This window comes from Zootoca vivipara, chromosome 7 (genome assembly GCF_965207765.1).
Source record: "Zootoca vivipara chromosome 7, rZooViv2.hap1.1, whole genome shotgun sequence".
NCBI lineage: Eukaryota > Metazoa > Chordata > Lepidosauria > Squamata > Lacertidae > Zootoca > Zootoca vivipara.
The window spans coordinates 34,804,992-34,814,145 of NC_142590.1; the positions used below are offsets into that span (position 1 = coordinate 34,804,992).

Consider the following 9,154-nt stretch of genomic DNA (forward strand, 5'->3'; position numbering starts at 1 on the left):
GAGCAGGATATAAATCTCCATAAGAAAAAAAATGTATGGATGGATAAATAAAATGTATATTTATCCTCATAAACTATAAGCACCTGGGGGAAGATACCAAAGGGGGGAGGGAAAGGATGGCAGATAAAGGGTTAAATACTCTTTTCACATCATCACTTCTCAGCTCTAAATGCTCTCCAAATTACTTTGATGTCTGATTTCAAGTTTATAAAGGGTTGGGGTTTTTTGAAAGGATAGTATATCACATGATAAGCCTAGATAAGCCTAGATATATATAACATCATAACATTGGAGTGCTATAATTCTATGCAAATTACTAATGTATGGGCAGGCTCCATGATGGGTAAGTATATTATTTGGGTGTGCTGGTGGGAAGAGTTTTTTTTTAACCACATATTCAGCACTGAATCAAAGGGGGGGTGTTGAAAGGGGGAACATGTCCCAGGCGAGTGCATTAAAACTACCAGACTGATAAAACGGAAATCCTCATTTTACTTACTAACTGCCCTACAATAAACTGAATTCTGTTTAAGGCTCCCAAAATTCAATTAATATTTATTACAGTTTGTAGGAAATGGGGAGTATCATAACATCGATTTAAGTAACCCTCATTGTTAATTCTGATATAATTAATACATGCCCACAGGACTGGCCATCAATATGGTAGCACGTAAAAATAGGCATGTTGCATATGTACCACTGCTTCTGACCTAAATCAGGCACCCCCAAACTGCGGCCCTCCAGATGTTTTGGCCCACAACTCCCATGATCCCTAGCTAACAGGACCAGTAGTCGGGGAAGATGGGAATTGTAGTCTAAAACATCTGGAGGGCCTATGTTTGGGGGTGTCTGCCCTAAATCATTGCCCAATCCACAATGAGAACCTTATGACTGAAGGGCTGAGACTGAACAGAACAACCTGGTGGCAGTCTCAGGGTCCAGGCCAGGCATGGCCAAACTTGGCCCTCTGGCTGTTTTGGGACTCCAACTCACATCATCCCTAGCTAACAGGGCCAGTGGTCAGGGATGATGGGAACAGTAGTCCCCAAACAGCTGGAGGGCCAAGTTTGGCCATGCCTGGTCTAAGCAAGCTTGCATGCAGCGGGGGCAGTCCATAAGGACTTGGGGTCCCAAGCCATGCAAGACTTTTTAAGTCAAAGAGAGGCATACCTATGGGTTGGCAAAACTGCCCCCCACAAAAATCACCTATCACACTATGGAGTGGATGATATATTGGGGAGGGGCACACATCTCCTTGCCAAGGGTGCACCATTTCTGCTCTCATCCTGAAGCAAATTTCTTAACCTGAGGTACTATTTCTGGGTTAGCTGAGTCTGTAACCTGAAGCATCTGTAACCTGAGGTACCAATGTATTTCAAAGGTTCTGGAGAGTCCTAGCTCTGCCTAAAACTTTCCTGATAATTGTTCTCTTTCTCTCTACTTTCAAAAACACCCACACCATAAACACTTTCTATTTTAACTGCTTTACAATACCAGAATATTTAAAATAGCTGAATAAGCATATTCAAATATTTTAAAGTGATAAAAATGCATTGTTTACTAGTTTTCTTAAGCAATGAGAACATAAGACTTTGCTAACTCTGACAAGAGATACGCTTTTATTCGACGATTTCACAGTTATTTGTTTTTATTTTGCATTAGGCAGCTTTATAGATATTCCTGGAATGCAAGATAACATCTGTGCAACGAGCACCTGCTTTTAGTTAGGGGTTTTTGAATCATTTTCAACTGTGAGATTTTTAGGGTCTCAAATGGCCATTGCATTTCTCTGCCTGTCTCTAAAGAACAGTATCCAGTGTCACACCTCGGGGAAGGCATTTTTCTCCAGGTTTATGTACTCACAAGTGATCTTCAGATGTCTAACTTTTGCTTGGGAAAGTTTAATTTAAGTTACCCAGACTTTTTTGTGAGTATATAAATCAGCACATACCTCCCAGAAGACATTTGTTAAAGTAACATGTGAAAATAATACATCCTTAGGAACAGTTACTAATCCACCCAGATAGGTAGGGTAAAAATGGAACAAACAAGTTAGCTCAGTTGGCATAGCATGAGGCTCTTAATCTCAGGGTCACAAGATCGAGCCCCACATTGGGCAAGTTTCCTGCATTGATAGGGCTTGGACAACATGGCCCTCATGGTCCCTTCCAACTCTATGATTTCATGATGGTAAACATAAAAGCTAGGTCATGCAGGATCAGGGTTTGAACAAAAACATGCTGGATGGAAAATCCAAATGCAATTTTTCACCATCTCCTGGAGCTGCCTTCCTGTTAAGAACTTTACAGCTATGACTGTGGCCAGACCTGTCTGTCTTCCACTTTGCCACCATTAACAGTGCCCAAAATTTGTTGTGTAAAGGGACTTCACCACCACGCCTTATGTTCAGATAACCTCTGAGTCTGTTCACATATTTCCCTTTGGTTGGCAACTATTAATGTAGATTCAGATGAGGGAACCAGACAAGGATGTCCTTTATCCCCATTATTATTCATCATGGTCCTGGAAGTACTATTGAATAGATTAAGAGATCTTTCTACAATCAGAGGAATTAAAGTCGGTGCAAAACAATTCAAAGTGAAAGCCTTCGCAGATGATCTAGTTTTGATATTGGAAAACCCCAATGATAGTGTTGCAGAAGCTATAGAAGAAATTGAGAAATTTGGCCAACTTGCAGGTTTCAAATTAAATAGACAGAAAACAAAGGTTATGGTGATGAATATGACAAAGGAAGAAAAGCAAGAGTTACAGCAAAAATATGGATTTGATGTGGCAAAAAAGTACAATACCTAGGAATATGGATGACAGCAAAGAATATCAATTTATATAATGATAATTACGAGCCAGCATGGAGAGAAATAAAGAAAGACTTAGAAAGATGGACTAACATGAAAATGTCATTCTTGGGAAGAATAGCAGCAATTAAGATGAATGTGCTACCTAAGATGTTATTCTTATTCCAAACTATACCTATTGTAAAGGGAACAAGACAATTCAAAGAGTGGCAGAAGATTTTGATGAGATTTGTCTGGCAGGGGAAAAAGCCAAGAATAAAATATAAAATTTTGGTGGACAGAAAAGAAAGAGGCGGATTCTCCCTGCCAGATCTGAGGTTATATTATGAAGCGTCTTGTATGTGCTGGATAAAAGAATGGATAACATTAAAGAATACGGACTTGTTAGACTTGGAAGGTTTTAACAACAGATTTGGATGGCATGCATATTTATGGTATGATAAAAAAAATCTCATAAAGGATTCACAAATCATGTGATAAGAAGATATTTGTATGAGGTGTGGGAAAGAAACAAAATGCTGTTAGAGACAAAAACACCATGGTGGGTATCTCCAGCAGAGGTATTGACGGTTAAGAAAGTAAATATGGAGGGGAGGCGGGCCACATACGAGGAAATTTTGATAAAAACTGATAAAGGTTGGAGGTTGAAACCTTATGAAGAAATTAAAGGGGTGTTAACAGGATGGATACAATATCACCAAATAAATGATGTACTCAGAGAAGATAGGAAAATAGGATTTGAGGATAAAAGGTCCAAATTTCAAATAGAAGTGTTAGATGGTAAAACTAAGCTTCTGTCAAAAACGTATGATTTGTTGTTAGAATGGTATATAAAAGATGAGTTGACAAAAGAGGTGATGATAAAATGGGCAAAGGATTTTGGGCATAATATTGAATATGACGCGTGGTTGAAATTATGGAATCAAACTTTAAGATTCTCAGCATGTACTGCCTTGAAGGAAAATGTATACAAGATGATGTATAGATGGTATTTAACACCAGCAAAACTGGCTAAAATGTATAGAATGAGTGGTAAAGCATGCTGGAAGTGTAAAGAGAAAGATGGTGAATTTTATCAAATGTGGTGGACATGCGATAAAGTTAAAAGATTTTGGGAGATGTTATATAATGAATTGAAAAAGATGTTTAAATATACCTTTCCAAAAAAACCGGAGGCATTTTTGTTAGGGATAATGGGAGGAGAGATTAGAAAAGAACATCAAGTATTGTTTATGTATGCGACAACCGCGGCTAGGACATTGTTAGCCCAAAAGTGGAAATTACAGGAATTACCAACAATTGATGAGTGGCAGATGAAAATGATGGACTATGCTGAACTAGCTAGATTGACTTGCAAGATCCGAGACCAAGGAGAGACAAGGTTTCAAAAGGGCTGGAGTAAATATGTGGACTACATGGAGAAAAACTGTAGAAGTTTAAAAACACTTGCAGGATTGAAATAAATCCTACGAACTGACTGAAAAAAGACAATAAGGAACTGCAAAAAATGGAGTTAACAAGAAACCCGCATGAAGGGAGGGGGGGAGTCACAGCTCGGCAGAGCAAGGTGCAAGAGGAAAATATAAGATGTTTTCTATAAAAGATTGTTTTTGTTTTGTTTGTTTTTAATTTGTTGTTAATTGGAAAACTGAATAAATTGATTTGAAAAAAAATAATGTAGATTCAGATGAGAACTGTACTGCCTAAGAGACTGTCAAGGAGGCCCTGTAACACCTTTTTAATTTCATTTTCTTATATAGGCACACCACCTTTGACACCAAAAACATTCCTGTCAATGTCACCAGCAATTATGGGACCTCAAGGTTTGCAAAATGATTCCCCCCCCCCAGTAAACTACCGGTATCTAAGCACAATCTTAAACTAGCATTCACTGTTGGTGCTTTAAGTTGTCTTCTTTTTTCACCTCTAACAAGACACAAATGTGATCTGAATTAGCAGAACTATTAAAATACCATATCAGTTTATTGGCTTTACCCTTCACCTTGGGTCAAAGGTTGAGGAGCTCAGGGGTCAGGGACAGAAGAGTTTGACAGATGGATTTTTAGGTCAACAGAAAGCATGTAAATCCACCTGTTTGGGATTTTGAAACACTGACAGGTATGCATCTATGGAACAGATGAAACTCTAAAGTCACAGAGGGAAAATGGGTCTGGGTCAACTCATGAAACCAATAAATGTTCATCACAAAAGGAGTATATTATGGCTACTTCCTTTCTGCATATATAATAGTAAGCAGTCGTATATGTACAACTATGTATAACAATTATATATACTTATATAAGGTGGTCTAAATCAGAGCCTAGGGCTTGCTGATCAGAAGGTTGGCAGTTTGAATCCCTGTGACGGGGTGAGCTCCCGTTTTAGGTCTCAGCTCCTGCCCACCTAGCAGTTCAAACGTCAAGTGACCCGGAAGCTGTCTGTGGACAAACGCCGGCTCCCTCGGCCTATAGAGCGAGTTGAGCGCACAGCCCCAGAGTCATCCATGACTGGACCTAATGTTCAGCTAAGCTCCTCCTGTGTTCCTACTTCAGTTTATTAAACCATTACATATAAATGAGCTTTTTGCCTGTACATGGAACCCCTTTGTTTATCCCTTCACAGCACAAGCAAACCAGAAATATTTAATTAACCATAGTTTGCTGGTTTCACCCTGGTTACCTCCTTCAGAGCAAACCAGAGTATTAAACCAAATTCAAACCATGGTTTACTATCCTGGTTTGTTCCAAAACTGGTAACAAGAGCTTCACACTTTAATTAAAGGCCTCCTAGTTTGGTTATAGTTTGCCTGTGTGCAAGGAAAAGGCTTGTTCATAACTTGGCAGGTGTGGAAGACACGTGAACTATGTGGAGATAAGATTCACAAGCTTAGTGATATGGGAGTAACTTCAGGAGCAACAACTTCAAACTGCTAAGATATCACAGATGTCTTCTAAAAGTCAGGTAGTTGTTTATTTCCTTTACATCTACTAATTGAGAAGTAAAATATTTTGTAATATATTGTGCTGTATTTTCAGCGCTGTGGGTCTATAATTATTTAAAAGACTTAATTTAAAGAACTACAATAAAATGTTTTTTAAAACTTTTTAAAAAAACATATTAAAATCAAACTGGGTAAACTTTATGATACTACGGTACCTGTTGCAATTTCTTCCTGGCTAGAAATGTCACATGTGTAACATAAGAGCAAAGCTGTATCAGAGAAAAATAATTATTGACATTATTAACTCTGAGTCCTGCTCTGGTTCCAAAAGAATAACAATGCACTGTCTAACTTGGAATGATGTTTTACAGAAGAAATATGAAGGAATGCTTGGAATCGCAGGGAAACTCTCCAAATTTGTCTCTTAAGAGACAGCTTGGTTATAGTATTTTACAAGAAGAGTGATAGTGATGTGAAATGTAAAAACCCAGCAGAACATTATCTAAATACTGGATTAAATGTTTAAGCCTTTAGAAAGATAAATTATAGACTTAAAATTCCACAGAAGATATTCCTAAGGAAAAGATAACACCCACTTATTAGCTTTTACATTTTTCTCTGCATAGTATTTTCCAAAATAAAGTGATATTTTACTCACCCTTCCACATTAAAAGATGCATATATAATCATATTAGATCAGTATTGTACATGGCCTCCCAAATAGGAAATTCTTTCTTACTCCCTAAAGTAAAAAATCTGTAGCAACTAAAGTTAGTTGCCAGGACACACTTCAGCTGAATCAGAGAACATGTTGCAAGCAACTAGTCCCTTAAGAATATTTCTGGCTATGTCTACTTTGCTTATATATGGCTAATCCTGGACTATTTCCGGGCCGTGATAACCTCACATCTATATTACTGTAACACACTCTACTTGGGGTTGTCCTTGAGGGCAGTTTAGAGGCTGCAGAATGCTCAGTTCCTGAGACCTATTACACCTATTATCAGCACTGGCTGCCTTTTTGCTTCTGATTCTAGTTTGGATGTTTATATTTAGGGTCCTAAATAGCTTGGGACCCAAATACTTTCCAGAGTGCCTTAACCGATGTGTCACAGTCCAGCCAGTGATCCTTGGAGGTAGGCCATGCCATCTCTTGAGACGATCTCTAGACAATACCCAAGTAAAGATGGTCTAAATTAGAGCCTTCTCAGTGGTGGAGTCCTCTTTATGGAAAACCCTACCTCTGAAGATATGTCAGCTAGAGGTCAAACTTTTTCAGAGGGGAGCCTACTGTACTCGACTCCCTGCAAGTTTCAGAATCCTGATTTTCCATGTTTTGCAGAAAGAACAAAGCCTGGGAAAAGTTCCAGCGATCATCGTTTTTGTTTGACACTACAAATTTAACAGCACATATAAGATTTTCACATGACTTAAGAAGACAAACTCATGTGCAATGTTTTCTAGTTCACACATTCAGCTGGCAATCATAAAGCATACAGTATAGGTAAAGGTAAAGGGACCCCTGACCATTAGGTCCAGTCGTGACCGACTCTGGGGTTGCGCGCTCATCTCGCATTATTGGCCGAGGGAGCCGGCGTATAGCTTCCAGGTCATGTGGCCAGCATGACAAAGCCGCTTCTGGCAAACCAGAGCAGCACATGGAAACACCGTTTACCTTCCCGCTGTAGCGGTTCCTATTTATCTACTTGCATTTTGACATGCTTTCGAACTGCTAGGTTCAAAAAAGCATATAGCAATTAATTAATTAATTATATAAAGCATATAGCAATCAATTCACGTGTGAAACACATATTACAACTATAGGGTCTACCGTAAGAATGTCTCATATGAAGCATATACATAAAATCACCCTCTTGTGCTCATCATTAACCCAGAAAAGATAACAATCCCAAGGTTGTCAATCACATTCAGTGACATATAGTAGAAAGCCTTACTTCACCCATCAAGCATTCACAGAAAGGATTGACTGTGATTAGAAGAGTACTATAGTTGGCTATAGCTGAGTAGTTAGGTAGTACTAACTGATTTCTGTTATTTATGCAGTGTTATCAAGTACATTGTCTTCTAACAGGGACAGAGGGAGAGAAGAAAATAGGTCCCTGCCTGCAATTATCAGACAGAAAAAACAAAGGATAGTGACCAAGGGCACATGCTTATATTTATGGGTGGCTTATTTCTAATGTTTCCATATTTAGGGACACGGCCTAAGCTCAGAATTGCTCTCAGCAGTGTCTCCCATACACGGCACTGGTGAGATCTATACCAAGTTAGCTTCAACAACATCAGGTTCTCTTGAGCAGACATAGATTAAGATAATCCACATTAAGGCTGCCATGCTCGCTGGCTCCAAGTAGACATGCATAGGATTGCACTATAAGTGACCTTACATCTGCACCTTTTTATGCAGTATTCAACCAAAGGTATAGTTTTTTTTCTTTTAAAAAATGTGTAGAATTACAGACACTCTGATGCAGCTATTTTAATGACAAATTGTTGCCTTTCCAGTTGCATTTAAAGACTTTTCAGAAACAATCCTTAAGAACCATGGCATTCCCTATCAGGGGACCTAGCTATATATTTCCTCATGGTCCAATTCCCCAGCTCAGCCAATGGGGCTTACTCCCAGGTAAATGGGGTCAGGACTGCAGCATCAGTCACCTCTCTCAGCTTTTCACCTCTCCTCCTCCCATCCTTCAGGAACAGTTCATTTGAATCCACAGGAGTAAACCATCCTCCCTTTCAATTATGTACCAAAAAAAAGAAATAAAAGGAAGCCCTGAAATGCTTCCCACGGAGCCATTAGTAAGGCCTGGGCTTGCCTTATTAATTTAGCTTTAAATGTTGCCATTGTGCTTTCTCCTCTTTACAGTGCCAATTCAGATAATGCTTAGGAATCCACAGATCAGCCTGACTAACCAAACAGTTACCATTAGACTCTGCAGATGCTGTGCTGGCCTTTACAGTTGCATGCACAGATCTCACTGAGCTCTGCTACAAAAGTGCGAAAACGGGTGAGCAATAAAGTAAACAACTGCCGAGTTCCAGGCTTTTGTTTATTCAGATTCACGCATCGACCTCCAGTTTCATTCAACAAAATGCAAACTCTTGCAAAAGAGAGAGAGAGGATGGGGCTGAGGGGAGACACTCGGATGGTTCCTGGCAAAGCTCTTAGAGAGGGCGAGCGAGCCAAACAAACGGAATAGGACGAGGAGGGAAAAGTCGAAGGAACTCTGAACAGCAGCGACTCCGAAGTGGAGAGACCCCTCCAGGCAGACTCGCTTCAGCCTCAGATTTTGTTTTAAACGCCTGCTGCTGGAAAATGTGAGTTGCTCTGAGCACGTACAGAGTATCTCCCACCCACCCCCGGTCACTGAGT

General features: G+C 39.5%; 1 protein-coding gene across 1 annotated transcript in view; it reads right to left on the reverse strand.

The window, feature by feature from the left end:
• ROR1 (ROR family WNT receptor 1) overlaps window positions 1-9,154 on the reverse strand; it is a 157,356-nt gene that overhangs the window by 147,248 nt on the left and 954 nt on the right. The gene's annotated exons all lie outside the window — the stretch shown is intronic.